This window comes from Lepisma saccharinum, chromosome 2, assembly GCF_977018435.1.
Source record: "Lepisma saccharinum chromosome 2, izLepSacc3.1, whole genome shotgun sequence".
Classification (NCBI taxonomy): Eukaryota; Metazoa; Arthropoda; class Insecta; order Zygentoma; family Lepismatidae; genus Lepisma; species Lepisma saccharinum.
Genome location: NC_139230.1, coordinates 137700282 through 137718162, shown reverse-complemented (window position 1 = coordinate 137718162; position 17881 = coordinate 137700282). Strand labels below are relative to the sequence as shown.

The window sequence follows — 17881 nt, the reverse complement described above, 5'->3', positions numbered from 1 at the left end:
ATGTATGATCACTTGACGACCTTTCTATAATGTGTTTAACACTGCTATGCCTTGTTTTTTTAAAAAGAAAATTAATGCTAATTAATAAAAAGTATATATCGTATTTTATTTTAAAAGCCTCTCGGAATGCTTCATGTTGACAGGGGCATTCACTTGTTTATCTCAGTTGTCTCAACATCTGAGGCATGTAAATACTGCACAGTGTTGTGCTATGCAAACCTCCTGAGGTATTCAGGAAATAGGAAGTTCCATGTACCTATGGAGTCAGCGGTTTGCATAGTGGCAGTTAAAATCACGATTCGGCATGGAGGAAGGTCTCCATGGCCTGGGTAATATAGAGGTGAGACAGGCTGAGAGGGGACTGACTTTGGATTGGGATTGAGGAGAGAGTGGAGCAAAGGTGCGACGACGCGCTGGTCAACCTGTAACGAAGCCACCACAGGACTTAGTTTACTTTTATTCTTCGAAATTGTCTTCATTCGTCAGATAGACAGGTAATTATCCTAACCCAGCCATGATTCAGGTTCAAAGGTTCATAAAACACAATGAGTGACCATTGTCTTTTCTAGTTGTTAAGTTCCTAAATCTTAGTTGTACGTTTCGCACTGCCAAGCGTTAACTCGTCATGTTAATGACAAGTGTTCTTATCATCGAGGATGAACGATGAATAGGTTACATCACCCATTGACTTCACAGTTCGTTACGATATTAAACTTGAAAGTTCTATGAAGAAGGTGGCGCCAGCGGGGGGTCTGAGGGGCACGTGCCTGCCCCCTCACTCAACAGAAGCTACAGGCTTTGGATGTAGCATTTGTGTTTCCTCTGAAAACTCTATACGCAAGGACTATAGAGCAATGGTTGGCCTCTAACCCAAACAGAATTGTGAGGAAACTACAAGTATCCAGTTTATTCTGTGAAGCGTACCTTCGTGCTGCTACTCTTGAAACTGCCGTCAATGGATATAGGAAAACTGGAATTCATGAGTTTGATCCCGATGTCTTTTAAGAGCATGACGCCATAGCCAGACAACTTGAAGAGCCAGAGGTGCATGACAATGGAGTGAATGATGACAACCTGAATGCTCCAGCTCCACCTCAAGTGGTCTATCCAAGAGACATTCAGGAAGTTCCAGTAATCCATTCTTCCACATCTTCTAGAGCCGGGATCTCATTCTCGGTAACAGGAAGTCCACATAAGATGTCTGTAAAAGCCTCTATGGAAAAGAAACAAATGGCGGAAGAGCGGCAGAAGAAACAGTCCCAAACAAAGGCCAAGAAATGTCTCATCATTGAAGATAAATATCAGCTTGGAACATCTTCGACAAAGTTTCCCAAAAAGAAAACAAAGAAACATGACCCAAGTTCAAGCGACTCTGAGGATGAAACAAGTTCCACTGGTGTCCACCGATGACGAGGATAGTTCAAGCGATGAAGATGTATTATGTCCTATTTGTAGAAAGCGTTTTTCCCAAGACAAGCGAGGAGAGAAATGGGCCAAGTTTTCGAAATACTTCCAGTGGTGCCGCGAGATCTGTTCATCTTTAACAAAAGTCAAAACCTTTGTTTGCGATTTTTGTCGGGATGGGTAAAAAGATGTAACTTCAGTATAAAAATGTATATGCATGTTTTCATCTCAATAAATTTATTACAAGAGATTTTAACAGTTTTAATAAAATATCCCATAAAATAAATCAGTAGATAAGAACTGGAAAGGGGGGACGGAATTAGGACACCTTTCTTGAAAGATCAAAATTTGCGTTCCTTTAATTATTTACTCTTTTTGGTTAAGAAAAAAATATTCAGTAGAATCAGACCAGCAGCACTAGTAGGTATGGAGTTGAGTTGCTTCAATCAGTTGTTGAATTATTTTTAACTTGAAACAAAGGAAAAGTATAACATTGCCCAAAATTAATAATCTAAGCAAACATATTAGAGCTTCTCTCGATCCACACGCACAATCAAGAATATTCCAGAAGCAAAGAGTGGTCCTTGGTATGGATATGTTACAAACTGAAGAACTGCAGCAATAGCAATTTTGACAAATTAAGCAGAAACAAAGAATTATCAATGGAAAGTTGTTTATCTGTAATTATTCGTCAACAATAAGTAAATACAACAATTACATGTCTGTTATAACATCACTAAGGTCTTTGAAGTGCGATAGAAGCAGAGAAGGAGGAGGGAATAGGGGTGGGAGAGAGGAATAAGAGCGGAGAGGGGAGAAGAGAGGAGATGGGAGATAGTTGCATAAAATATCGTCTTAGCGTCACGAACTGATACATTGATCAAATTATCAACATGAAACAATAAAGAAATTTGAAATCGCGATCAAATACATTCTCGGGGCGAAATGTCTTTTGGCTGAGTTCAGAGCAAATAAGATCTTACGCGTAAAATGTTCGATTTTACTAGCTATACACCACTAAACACACGATTTAACATTCATACTTATAAGAAGTCTCCAAAGGAAACTTTTCTTAAAAAATCTGAACCAGTTAAACTGTTATTACCGAACTGTTAGATATATCTGATAAAATGAGTAGTTGCACCGAATGTCATGAACCTGTGGATCGAAGGACATTTCCTTAAAAATTCAGTGTTCAGGTTGTTTGAAGCTATGTCATTTGAAATGTGCACGTTTGAAAGAGGAACGTGCAAAATGTATGCGGAATGCGGGACAAATTTGGAAATGCAAAGGATGTGCGAAGATCAGACGTAGTAGTTTACAGGACGAAAGGGTAAGTGAAACAAAAATGCTAACCATTGTTGAAATGTATAAACTGCTTCAAGTTGTAAAGCAGGAAATGGAAAATTTGAAGAAAGCAAATATAATTGTGAACGCGAATTAAGTAAATCACTTGAGTTAGCTCCTCAAACACTGGATGAAAATGCATCATTGATCAAAAAGTAGGCCGAGTCAATAAACTCTTGCTTTGTACAAATTGAGCAGTTGAAAGGGAAAAATGTAACTCTAAAGAAACAACTGAAAGATAATCAGGAGCAACTAAATGAATTATATCGTCGCCGCAATACATTAGAAATATATGGTGTTCCTGAACAGTTGAATAAAAACATGACGGATGTAGTAGAAATTATTGGGCGAGCATTGGATATGGAAATCAAGGATGAGGTGATATACTGTTGTCACAGGTTGCGCAAACTCTGTAATCAATCTTCAAGTGGCATCATTGTGAAATTTGTCAGGCGAGTGGACAAGGATGCCTTTCTACAGAAGAGGAAAGTGAAAAGGAACTTAAATGCTGTACATCTCGGTTATACCAAAAGTGAGATCATTTATATTAACCAAGCCTCACACCTTACCGAAAGCGCTTTCTTAGTCAGGCTAGTAAGATAAAACATGAGAAAAACTATGCTTATTTATGGAAGATCAAGCGGGGGTAATTAAGTTAAAAAAAAAAGGGATGATACTAACATCTTATTATTAAAATTATTTGAGATGTCACTCAATTAATGTAACTTTCGATGGTCGTATAAATGAAATATGTATTTATTATCAAAAAGCCCTTGGTCTAAATATTAAGATTATGAATTTTATATTAATGTTTTGAGTAATAATTTTGATATTATAATTGTTACTGAAACCTGGGTGCATGAGAGTGTAAATAGTAATGAATTATTTAATGGCAATTACAGAGTGTACCGTCGAGATAGACCTGGAAATAAAAGGGGAGGGGGAGTTATGATAGCTTATTGCTATCATATCATATCTCTGAAATCGGAAGTAATAAATTTCAATTGTGAGGTAGATACACTGGGTGTTAAAATAAGTACACGTAAGAAGATTACATTACTACAGAATTAAACGCCTACATGCGGTATAGAAAAATATTTATCATTTTATAATATTATATATTTGATTCTTTCGTGGAATTTCATGGCTCGAATATACTTAATAATAATCCTGTACGTAACAGCCCATGAAGGGCCTTGGCTTACCTACCAGCTGCCGGTCTCCCTCCCACGCTTTCAATCGTCACCTCTAAGCGTGGAGATCTTCAACCAGGATTGTAATAGTCGGGGGGTGACCCCGACGTATCCCCAGCCGTTGTAGTAGGTCTACGCGACCGGATTCGAAGCTCCCCAATTTCCTCACGATGGTGGGTTGCCACCAGGCCCTATACACAGCCCGAAAATTCCCGGAGTCTGAAGTAATCTTCTCGGCTGTAAGATAAATTTTCTGCTAAGGACACTAACAAAGTAAACGCATTGAGAGAATTCTATTTTATTTACACGAATCTTTCTCCTTCTTTCTCGATTAAAATAAAAGCTAAACTGTGAAAACTTGCCTCAGGGTATTTACAAATATGTAAATATTCAATGGGATTTGGGTTAATAAAAGATGCAACTTTTCACGTATGGGGAGAAAAATTCACGCAGCATTCCAGGAAAGCATCCACTCTGTCATTCATCCTCACCTTCGCGATTAGATACAAATTGTAGTAGAAAAGTGAAGTATATTTAACCAAATCAATCAAAAATACCAAAAAGTTCTTGATGCTAAATAATACAAACCGACATCATGACCGTATTCTCCTGCTCTGGTTTCCTGGAACGACAAATCTGCATCAAATCTACGAATTTACACAGAATACCGACAACTCACTCCTGAACTCCAACACATCATTCCTAACACCCCCTTTAATTGATTGATTGATTGATTGAGTTGGTGTTTTATGTGCACTTTATGCACAGGAAGGTCAATCGGGACTGGACCTACAGTTTCGAGTAGGATTATGTGCCTCCACCAGCTATCGAACCAAGGCAACGACGCTACCACTGCGCCATCGGAGAGGCACACTAACACCCCCTTTAAGAACATAAGTCCACGTATAAATTCTCCCAAGTACTTAAGCTACCACTCCCAATGATATTCCTACGACATTTCTGAATGCAAATCCCTATACCTTGAACACTGGTGATGGAACCTGAAACCGCCATCCTGCAAACTATGCAAGCAGAACACCTAGTTTGTTTAGAAACACAAAAAAATCTTACAGTAATTTCGGCACTAAACTCATCTTCAATCACCATATGGATTGTGTCACTTCTAAAGCCGTGAAAACTATTACTACGCTTTAGGGATCTTTCAGACCAAAGCGGTAAGCAACACGTGTCTTATTAATTACGACTCTTACACATAAAAATGTTCAGCCTCCAAGAGACTTATGAGTCAGAGGTCGTGCGAGTTTGAGATGGAGTTAGTAGGATGAGGCCATGTGAGGCAGGCGGCCGTGATTGAGTTCGTAGGCTGAGGCCGAAGTCAAATGGCCATTTCTAGTTTAATGTACGCAGATTATGTTAAAATATAGGTATAGATAAATTAGAGATATTACGGATACTAGGAAATTACAGACTGATATCAACATGGTTCGTAGGTTTAATATTAAGTAATGTTCATACATGATATTTACCAGAGCAAGAAATAATGTGCGAAATGATAAATGTTATTAACGGTGAATAGTAGTGAGAACGCTATGTTTTAGGCCACCCACCAAAATCGAACCATTTTATAGTGATCCCTTCAAGTGTAATTTAATCAAAAATCAAAATTTAGCTGTTTTTCTAAGTGTAAAAAAGTGAAAATTTGCTTCACGCAAGAGTTCAACATTCGATTTTACTCTATAAAAATTGTAAGATTTAGATAATTTCATCTTATTTTTTATTTTGTTTTTAAATTCTAAGTGTAAATAAATAACTATTTTTTTTAAAAAATGTTATTTGTTTTGAATAGGGTCGAATTTCAAAATCCCCCTCTATTGCAGATTTTTCTACTTTAAAAAACTTTTTCTAAAGGAGTAACTTCAACAAATTGAATACTAACAGAAATGTTGCATGAATAATTCATGTAACCTAGTTTTACTGAAATCAATAATGTTGTCACAAGAATTCTTGCATGCAAGAGAGATATTTTGAAGCGATTGTTCTTTTAACATGCACATGCTTGAATGTTACAGAGAGACAGAGTCTGGTGTTTCTTGTGTGGCTAGTCCATGCGAGTCATGCAATGGATTGCAATATTTGTGTACCCCTATTGATTTTTTCCCTCCGAATTTTTCAAAATTATTAAAATACTTATAGCTCGAGAACTAAGTAACGTAGAAAGGTGGGGTTTTTGCATTAGTTTTATTTTGATGTTTTTATATCATCTAGTACCAAAAATTGACATGGTTATCACAGAAGATTATGTGACTTATTTTATATGATAAAAATAACCAAAAAAAGAATGCCTATGAATGTGTTTGGGTTTAAAAAACATTCAACAAATAGAGAGAATTCCAGTAAACATGGATATCATTAGGGATATTCATCGTAAACTAAGAGGTCTGGTTATCATCCATCTAAATAGTATCTGGTATCAAGTTGATCAGGATACGGGTAAACAATTACATGTATTTAATAATAACCAACCATCATATAAAATTCCTGTGAGTGGAAAAATTCAAATAAGTATCACTCCATCCAATGCAGCAGTTGTACACATAGGTCGAAATTTGTATAGAATTAAACACAATGCAATAGATCTCAATACAATATACGATGTGGAAGTAGGTGATTTCCTCTAAGCTGAAATAATTGGGGAGTATGATAAATTAATTCCTCTCTTCATCGAAATAAGAATAATCTATCCTCTCATGAATTTATAAAAATACCAAACAAAAAAATAAAAAATAAAAATAAAATAGATATATATATTTGGAAATAGGAGACAAGAGATACCGGATAATTCCAATGATATTGCTAGATTAGATGAACGTCTTAAAAAACTTAAATCAGATTTACTAATTTTACAAAATTCATTAAATGTAAATATACAAGCTGAGATCGCAAATCTTCAAATTCAAAATAATTAACTCCATAGTAAAAATTGATGGTGAACTCAAATCCCTACTCGAGAAATATACCAATTTAGCTTCAATAGACAATCTTCAAAATTTGGAGGAAAGTGTGTAGCCAAATTGAAAAATGAACTTAATAAATTTCGACAAATCCAGATAACTAATACGGATCAATTGAAACAATTAAACGACCAGGCGAATAGTATTCGTACCGAACTGAAAACCATCATCCAGGGTATCAAAACTCAAGAGGAATATGAACAGGTAAATGCTAGTATTGCCAAATTACAAGAACAGTTTCAATATTTCGAGATTCCTAGATTGGAAAATATTAAAATAGAATTGCAAACAGATGAACTGCATGCAGCTATAACCCAGGTTCAATCCAAACTTCAAACCCTGGAAGATTTTATTAATAATTTGCCTTCATCTACTGAACTCACTGCCATTGCACGTAGTGTAACAAATATTAAACTCCAGCTGGAAACTTTTGAGGATTTTGGTAAAATACAAGCAACCATAGCTCACATCGAGGATACTCTGGCAACCATGAAAAATGAATTAATTAGTGTACAGGAAACTCTGGAATCAGAACTGCCAGGTATCTCTAAAATTCTATCTATAGTCCAAGAGCAGATTACTAAGTTGGAAAACCTCAATATCGAATCTGGACTATCACATTTCCAACATCTGATTGATGACATACAGAACAAATTAGAAACACAGCAACAATCGACACCTACGCAAAATGGCATAATACAACTTGAAGAAATTTTGAAAACTGCAGCTGTTGCAACCGAACTGGATGCTGTAAAATTAACTCTTGACTACACTTCAGAATACTGTAGCTGGGTTACCTACTTCTCAGGAAATCAGAGCCATGAAGAGAGCAGTAAATCGAATACTCAAATCAGAGGATATCAAAAACATCCAGGGGTAATTGTACAAATTAGAGAAACTACTACTCTTCCCACCAACCAAATAATCAATGAACTCCACTTATTATTTATGGAAATCAGAAATCAAGTACACGATCTTGCTAGCCAGAGTTAGAAATTAAAATTCGTAGAGAGTTTACAGCAGATTATCTCGAACATCAAGTTACAAATTAGCACCATTGAAGCAGTTCAAGAATCGAACTTATCGGATTTTACAATTCAACTCCAGGATTTGAAAGAACAATTCAAACAACTCTATGTCGATGTGAAGATTAAACCGGGTTATGATGAGTTGGTTTGTACTATCAATGAACACCTGGAACCAGTATTAACCAGATTGGATGATGTAGATTCCCGTTAATTTTACTCTATCGAGATAGTTAGATTACAAAGTGTTCCAAATGCTTGAGGGCACTGGACATATGTTAATGCTGGTAATGTTTACAAATTATATCCATATACACACGCACACTAATTTTTCATCGATGGCAATCTTCGATTTCTGAAGCTTAGATTTGTGAAAAATGGAAAACATGTTGAAGTTCCTCAATTTACTAGTGAGAAAAGATGGTATACATAAGGCAGTTCAAATACCTATAGCATACTGGGATGAGTCTACCAACAAATATAAAATACATGAGGATGAACAATTATCAGTTTTTCATATTGAAATTGGTGATAAACTAATTTTTGATATAAAAAAATTATGCCCTGAAAATAATCCATTTTATATAATATTCTCTCTTCGTACTAAATGTCTAGACAAGATATAGTTAATGAATTACACAGACCAGCTCGTCGTCACTACAAACGATTATCTGTAGTAACAAAAGACATAGATGATCTATGGCAGTCAGACTTGATTGAAATAAACAGGAATTTAAAAAAATTTACATAAGATAAATCATGGTTACAAATATTTACTCACTGTGATAGATACATTTAGCAAATATGCATGGGCTCTTCCTCTAAAATCCAAAACTGGTACTTGTGTTACCGAGGCTTTTAAATTAATATTTACTGAGGGAAGGATACCGAATTTCTTGCAAACAGATAGAGGAAAAGAATTTTATAATTTTACATTTACCAAATTAATAATCAACAGAATATTAGACATTATTCTACATACAGTGATCTTAAAGCAAGCAAAGTAGAACGATTCAGCAGAACATTAAAAAATCACATGTGGAAACAATTTACTCTACAGGGTAATTATAAATGGGTACAAAGTTTGCCTGACCTAGTTCATCATTACAATAACTCGATCATAGAACTATTCATATGAAACCTGCTGAGGTGACCAAATCTGACGAGAAAAGATTGATTTCTACTATTTATTGTCAAAAATATAAACACACAACCAAGAAACCCAAGTTTAAAATAGGAGATAAGGTGAGAGTCAGTAAATTCAAACATTTATTTCAGAAGGGTTTCACCAAAAATTGGGGCACAAGAGTATTTTTGCTGTGGTTCGAGTTTTACCAGGGAACAGGTATACATATATAGTAAAAGATAATTATAATAAAATACTGAAAGGAAGATTTTATGAAGAGGAACTTAGTAAAACAAAATATCAGATACACTATCTGGCCATTCGTCACCGGACACCTGGAACGAGTACTTTAATCCGGTTTCAGGCGTCTGTCAGTATCGTGTGGGGCCACCTTTCGCAGCAAGTACAGCCGCAACCCTCTGAGGAAGACTGTCCACCAAATTGCGATAGGTTTCGACGGAAATCCTGCTCCATTCCTCTTGCAAAGCGGCGAACAACTCTTTAGTGTTTTTTGGGTGGTGTGGCCTGGCTCTCAACCGGCGCTCCAACTCGTCCCAAAGATGCTCAATCGGGTTGAAATCAGGACTTTGGGCGGGCCAATCAAGTTTTTGCACACCCATATCCTCGAACCACGTGTTGATCACACCTGCCGTATGACATGGGGCATTGTCGTGTTGAAACAGATAAGGACCACTACCGAATTGTGCCCACAATGTCGGTAGCGCAGAATTGTCCAGGATCGTTAGGTATGCATCTGCATTCATGTTTCCACGCACTAACACAAGAGGACCAAGACCATACCAGGAGAAGCACGACCACACCATGATGCTACCTCCGCCAAATTTCACCGTGGGTACGAGACACTCTGGTAGCAATCTTTCTCCGGGCATACGCCACACCCACACGTGTCCATCGGACCGCCACAGCTGGTAGCGCGATTCATCACTCCATAGGACGGATTTCCATTGCTAAGGGGTCCAACTGCGGCGTTCCTTGCACCACTTGACACGCCGGCTCGCATTGCGGGATGTGATAAACTGCTTGTGAACAGCTGCACGACCATGGAAACCAAGTGCACTGATTTTCCGGCGGACAGTACGATCACTTGCTACACTACTGGTTGCCGCACGAAACTCTTGTGCCACCGTCTGGAGCGAGGCCATCCGATTTGACTTCACCACACGTTTCAAGCTTCGACGGTCCCGAGCTGTTAATATTTTCGGTTTAGGTGGTCTGGGTGGGCATTTGACAACCCCCTCCTGCTTCCACTTCCCAATAACATCACTCACAGTCGATCGGGGTATCGCAAATTTGTTGGCAATCTCACGTGTTGAATGCCCAAACCTGTGGGCTCCGATAATCATTCCTCGTTCCGCCTCGCCAAGTTCGCGTTGTCTGTCCATAGTGGCTGCTCTACCTACTGTGCGGCTATTCTCCACCTGCCACGCCTTTTATAGCTCGTGGTCACGTGCCCAGGCGCTTCCACACGCCTTTGGTGGGGTGTCCGGTGACGAATGGCCAGATAGTGTACATATCTTGTTGAAAAAATATTAACAAAAAAAATAACAAATTGTATGTTAAATGGCTGGGATTGTCAGAAAAAAGTTGTATAGATGCAAACCAGGTGATTCTATGATACCAACTTGGAATGTTGTACAGCGTTTACCAGATTTAGTGGAGACTAGTAAAAAAATGGTGAGTTGTTACCCGATAATATAAGATGTCTCATAGTAGGTCCCTCTGGTTGTGGAAAAACTACACTGCTGGTAGATAATTTTTTGCTTGCCCCCAATTGGTTACATTGAAAAAATAGACACTTGTATGTATTCTCAAAGAGTTTGGAACAAAAGTACCAGCAACTCATGAAACTGTATGAGGGACTGAGTATAGCCACATTTGGATCAAAAATAAAACCTCTTGACCACTGTTTAAAAATTGTTGTGGTGTTTGATGATGTGATTCTGGAAAATCAAAATCAAATTCGAAATTTCTTCACTCAAGGTCGACACAGGGGAATAGATAGTTTTTATTTAACTCAAACTTATTCCGAGATTCCCAAACAGTTACTGAGGGATAATACAAACCTAATTTGTTTGTTTCGTCAAGATCACACTAATCTTAAACATGTTTATAATGATTATGTGGGGGGAGATTTAAATTACAACAAATTTTCAAAATTATGTTCATCCTGATGGAACAATAATGATTTTGGATTTGTTACAATTGATGTGACTCAAAAACCCAACAATGGAAAGTTCAGAAACAAAATGAACGATTTTATGAACGTAGAATCGATATAAAAAAAACGGTATAACATTATAAAATAGCCTCTAATCAAAAATATGACAAACATAAAATCGAAGACAATTTGAAATTACGTGATTACCTGACCAAACGATTTATAGGCTGGAAATCGGAGAATCGAGGATTCTATGAACAACACAAACGTCAAGACCAACCAAATATCGATCCAATCAGTGGTCTCGGTAAAGAGATTAAGGGTGGCACAGAACAAAATAAAAATCTCAGAAATGAAATAGTACCTCTTACTGATTAAAATTATGCATATTTTCATCCTACACCATTATCTAGTATTCACACACCTCTGACCCTACAACAACCACCTACTAAAACTATAAGTGAACCTGAAAAAATTGAGTTGGGTCCCTTGGCAAGGGATTACCTAAGTACTGGAAAATTTGAAGAAGATGAAGTGTTTGGATTGTATCCGACGATGGAGCCAAATGAGGGTGTGGTATGGAAAATTGGGAAATATAGAGATAAGAATTAAAATGAGAAAAATGAGATAATCAATTTTGCCGGTGCTAATACCACTGCAATAATATAAATTAATATATAAATAAATACCAATGGAAAATATCGAAAGTTATGAATTACAATCATTCCCTCCAAACAGAAGGACATTTGCTAATCTTAATGAACCGAATGAGGAAATTCAATTTGATATTACAGTAGGCGATGGTTTTATTCATCCAGCTCAGTCGGTAACGCGTCTGACTACCATGCTCAAGGTCCCGGGTTCGATCCCCGGCCGGTTCAAATCCGGGAACTTTTCTAACGGTGGAAGCGGCCCCGGCGCCAACCCAGCGTCGAATAACATGGGTACCTGGGGGAAACCCTGGGGGGTAAAGGCGGTCAGGGGCGTGATGCTGATCACATCACCCCCACTCACGACCGGATCAAGAAAGTGTGGGGCGTTACACCCACACCCCCTATACGCCTTCATGGCGTGGTGCTATGCACAGGGGAACACTTTACTTTACTTTTTTTACATAGATCGGATCTGTATATAAAATTTGATATTGTAAAAAAAAAATAGTGGGGAATATCCAGCTACTGCTAATGTAAAACTTATAGATAATTTTGTTCCATTTTTATTCTCGCAAATTAAAATCAGAAAGCATGGTAAAGTCATTGACAAAATTTATTATCCTGGAATTACATCCACTACAGTGGGGACATTAAAATTATCCAAATCAGAGAGTGTATATTATAAAATTGGTGGATTCGAGGCTGGAACAAAAATCATAACAAAAAGTCATATTCCCCATTAGATTGCTATTTGGTTTTTCTCTGATTATAAAGACATTATGTGGAAAGGTGGTTTAAGTATCATATTTCGCAGATCACCCAATGATCATAATTCAATAATCAGATACAAAACTTTGAATCCAGATGGAACAGCCAATGATGTTAGTTTACCCGAAGCTGCAAAATGTGTGATTCAGTCTATGGAGTTACGTATGCCTATAGTTGAATATGAATCGAATTATGCTCTCAAATACAAAGCTAACATTTTGAAAAATCCTCAAATTCCAATACAATTTTATACATATCAATGCATACAGAGGCCAGTAGAGGGTAAATTCTTTGAATTTGATATTACTAATCAGTTTCAATCTCTACAATACGATATGCCAGAGTTTGTAGCTCTATTGTTTCAGACAGGGAGAGATGACAAAGGAGAAAGATAGCAGCCAGTTTGATAATTGTAAAATTAAAAATGTATATCTGAAGAATGGTCCAAATGAGGTATGCCCACGTGAAAATTACAATTTAAATATTGCAGATAAAGATTATTTGAAATTATATGAAGCTTTAGTGCATTTAAAAGAGTAACTGAAGGAAATATCAATATGTATTATAATCCAGATGAGTTTGTAATTCACAGACCAATGTTTTTAATAAATGCTTCAAGAAGAAAAATGATCGAACAAATATTAAGTTAATATGCGGGTTTCATGAAACTTTACCTAAAAATACCATATACAATGCATAGAGAAATCATATACGTATATATATATGATGTAAAAATGAAAGTGATAGAACAATTTTAATAGAATAGAATATATTTTTATTTATTTACTTCAGAACAAAATTTAGCCTTAGGCTACTCTATGTAAAAATATAAAAAATAATTATATAACAAATTAAACAAATAAGAAATATGTTAAGAAAATATAATAATATTTATATCAATTTTAAGAAAACTTTAATTAACATTTATCACATTGTTTACTTGTATTATAGTGTCCATATTCTCTAGTATGGATACTGCAATATAATATTTGCAATTTATTATCATTGCCATCAAGAGCAATTTAATTTTTTATTGTAGTATAGACACCATCCAATTTGCTAGTGAGATGATATGCAGACATTAATTTTGTTTCAACTTTATTTTTTAAACAGAGTATGAAATCTTCTATTGTGAGTCTTGCTGTTCATGCTAGATTCACACCCTTAGCTTTTTTAATTTCCTCTTCCCCATCTATTTTCAGGCAATACATTTTTGGTCTGAGTCCGGCAAATTCTAATATTATAGATCCTGATGCCTCATCTTTCATTTTCCCAGGAATCATCTGGTTTTCAAGATTGTATAATAGCAAGCAAGCAAGTCACTATATGAATCTTGTGTTTCTATCACATATACAAAACTATCAGTATCTGTATAATCTACTTCAATATTATTTTTTTATCTGGGTTTCATAACATCATGATGAAATCTATACATCTCCAATTTAGATAATTCTAGCACGGTAACACCTACAGCTATTGGTGCATCACACATTATATTGGTATTGCATTTTTCAATGCGAGTCAGATCATCAGTAATTCTTGTAAAACCTTTGTATGTGGGATCTGCAGTAAGTTTCTGGAGTTTTTTTCGATCGGACACCAAATTACACCTTACTCGATTTCTTTTGTTCTCTAGACATTTTCCATATATGGAGTTACTCATTAATTTATAAAGATTTTTTTCAACTTTAGAATTTGTTTGTATTAGATTGTCTGTATTTTTCTCAATATATTGAGCTAACAATTTTTCTTGGTCAAATTTTAACCCCTTATGGATTTTTATTAATTTCATACCATGTTTCAAACAATATTGTAACAGTCGATAATGAAGCACAATTATTTTTTGTTTTCAAATGATAATATCAATTTTGTTTCCTCTGTACCCGAAACTTTGAGAAACTGGTGCCAGAGCTAATCCAAGGTGTTTGTCATGGAGATATGACGGATATTCCAAATCAACTTCCACTAGACAACCCACTGGATGAGCTTCAGACCAGTTTAAGAAATCCCTGTTTTTAAGTTCTGTATCGGTCATCCATTCGTAATTACCAATTGGGAGTGATTGAGTCATGACATACTCATAAATTATTAATATCAATATATAGAATATATTTATTTTTTCATCAGCATTATAATTAGGTAAATATTTATTGTTTGCTTTTGCATATCTTAAAGAACACTGGACTATACCACCACGTTTACCAGATTCAACCAACATCAACAGCTCGATATTCTTGATGAGACCAATTTCAACTTTTGTATTTAAAAGCATAGCCTGCCAGGATAAACCAGGTGTTGTATACATAAAAACAGGATCCAAATTATATTTCTCGAAACAACGATCTCGAACACATCAGCCAACAAGAGAACATCTAGAATCAAGTACTTGTCATGATAATCTCGTATTGATTTACAACCTAGTGTATTCCAAATTGTCTGTGCATATTGATAATCTAACTCTGTACATTCTTCATCCTTAAGATATTTATAAAATTTATCTCTCGATGGTAACTGTGTCGCATCAAATTTATTAAAACTATCCATGTATTGATAGGGGTAGACTCCTTTTCTCCTTAGCAATTTCATGTTATCACTAACAAAATATTCTGTTGTATGAACAAATTCATCATCGGTTAATTGACTCACCAAAGTAGCTAAACTGCTGGAAAGAAAGTGATATGAATACAGGAATCTAAGAACAACTTTTTTCCATTTTCTAATTTGATAGTTTTCTCTATGGCAATATACAGGGTGTCCGGAATGGGACTGACGGATTTTAAAAGTGTGTGGTTTTAATATGGGCAGAGATAGGGAAGAAAGAAAACATACATTTTGAAGGAAAACTCAAAAAGTTTTGTTCAGCAAATTTTCATAGTTGTACTACTACCGGTGACGGCGCTAGTATCGCCGAAACGAAAATTATAGTCATTATCAATCTTGTGTAGAATTTCATTGGCAAATTCTAATCTTTTTGGCTTGTTGTTAGGCTTAATTTCAAACGTAATCGTTCATGTACCACATCGTGCACAGTTGACCTTGGAATTCCCAGCTGCTTGTTTACTGCGCGAATTGACTTCCTCAGGCTATGTGTGAAACACACTCTTATTGACTCCACCCGTTCGTCTGACACACGCGATTTACCACCACTGAGGTTTCACTACACCCACTGTTGATGAAAATTGTTCCTTCCACGCCTGGATACTGTTGCTTGATGGAGGATCCTTGTGGTACACACGTCGAAAGTTGCGTTGCCGAACAAGACTTTTTGTCTCTGCAAACCACCACACGCATTGCGCCTTTTTAAGTACCGACGCCATTTTTCGTTTCGGCGATACTAGCGCCGTCACCGGTAGTCGTACAACTATGAAAATTTGCTGAACAAAACTTTGAGTTTTCCTTCAAAATGTATGTTTTCTTTCTTCCCTATCTCTGCCCATATTAAAACCACACACTTTTAAAAAACGTCAGTCCCATTCCGGACACCCTGTATTTATCTTTACTGCGTGGTATAATATTAATATTCTCTCCATCATACCCCAATTCTTTGATAAATAAATGTGCATCAAAATTTTGCAAATTGTGAATAAATATTGGAATATAATTTGGTTTCTGTATTTTCAAGTTACATGAATTACAAATTGTATGAATATATTTCCATTAAAATGGTTGTGGTGTCGAACTTTTGGATAATCTGAATTAAAATTATTTTTACATTATTTACATCGTATGGTATTATCATGTTCCTGTTGTTGTTCTGGTGTAAGATCCTTCATCGGTTCTATATTATGTAAGACTGGAGGAAGAGTTTTCACCCACTCTCGAAGTGTTTTGATAAATATTTGAGATGCATCTTTGCCTCGATAAATATATAGAGGTGGATTATTTTTTCCATAAGTCTTTACTAATTTTAGTGCAAAGCTACAGGCTTCATGCTTAGCTACATTTGTTGTGTATGATGCATCTGAATCTGTAAAACATATTGCCATTTGTGTCTGTATTGTTTCAAAATAGAAAATTTTATATTTTTGTATGATGGAAATTTGTGAGTTACATGAGGATAAAAATAACAATTTTTAATATGTTCTTCTAATTGCTATTCGCATGATTTGTTACCTCTTCCATAAAATATTGACAGGCATCTATCGCATATAGTAATTTTATGACAATCTGATGTTATTTGTTTATGTACCAATTTTGGGAGATTCTGTATGAGACAATAGTGTTTCTTGTTTCTCTCTGTAACATATAATAATCTTATAATATGTGCACCATCTGCTGGTGGATGGTGTCTGAGTACATATATATTATGGTTTTCATTATAACCATAAACATGCACAGCTATCAATTGATTATTATACTGTTTATGTTGTTTTTCAAATTGCTCAATAGCTGAGATGTCTACTGGATATTTTATTCTTGACATGAATTTCTTAAATTTTGTTTCAAAATCTTGGTATTGGGAGACACGGTATTTATGATTTTTAACTGGTTGAAAATATTCTACGATGCACCAGATAAAACATTTATCATTATTTTTAATATTCAATACAGCCAATTTGCTTCTGATCTGTTCAGGCAGTTTAATATAATTAGATCCACCAAATGAGGTATATTTTGCTATTTTTAATTCAAGTTTATGGTTTGTATCACAAAGTGGCCAACCCGAACCCCTCCCTTCGAACTACTGTTGTTTTAACTTAAGTTCTTCGCAAATTCTATCATAAATATCATCTAATCGAAGAATGTCATTATAGTGTAAAATTAACACACGGGTAGGATGAAAATATTCTTTTTCATTACGAGGATTTCTATACATTGATGATAAAATAAAATATATTTTTAGAGAACATTCTAAGTTTCTTACAGATTTCATTTTTAATTATGGATTTAAAATTAGCTAGAAAATTTGGAATATCTAATGCTTTATTATTTATTGTTGTATCATATACAACATGATATAAAATTTCTTTCTGTTTTTGTTTTTTTGGTTCGGTTTAATTTGTTTATTATTAATTTATTTTATATAATTAGGTTTTTTATATATATATTTTTTAGGATAACAATTAAAATAATTATAAATTTATATTATTAAAATCTGTTTAAAAAAATTACCTTTTATATATTTCTTCTCAAAACTATATAATTTTAGGTAATTAATTATTAACAAACCTCTTCTTACAACCTCTAATTCACAAATAATAATTTAAGATAGCA

At 35.3% G+C, this 17881-nt stretch overlaps 1 protein-coding gene across 1 annotated transcript in view; it reads right to left on the bottom strand.

Annotated features, from left to right (window-relative positions):
• The window catches only part of LOC145984134 (tubulin alpha-8 chain), a 123414-nt gene that overhangs the window by 57732 nt on the left and 47801 nt on the right, over nucleotides 1-17881 (bottom strand). The window lies entirely within an intron of this gene.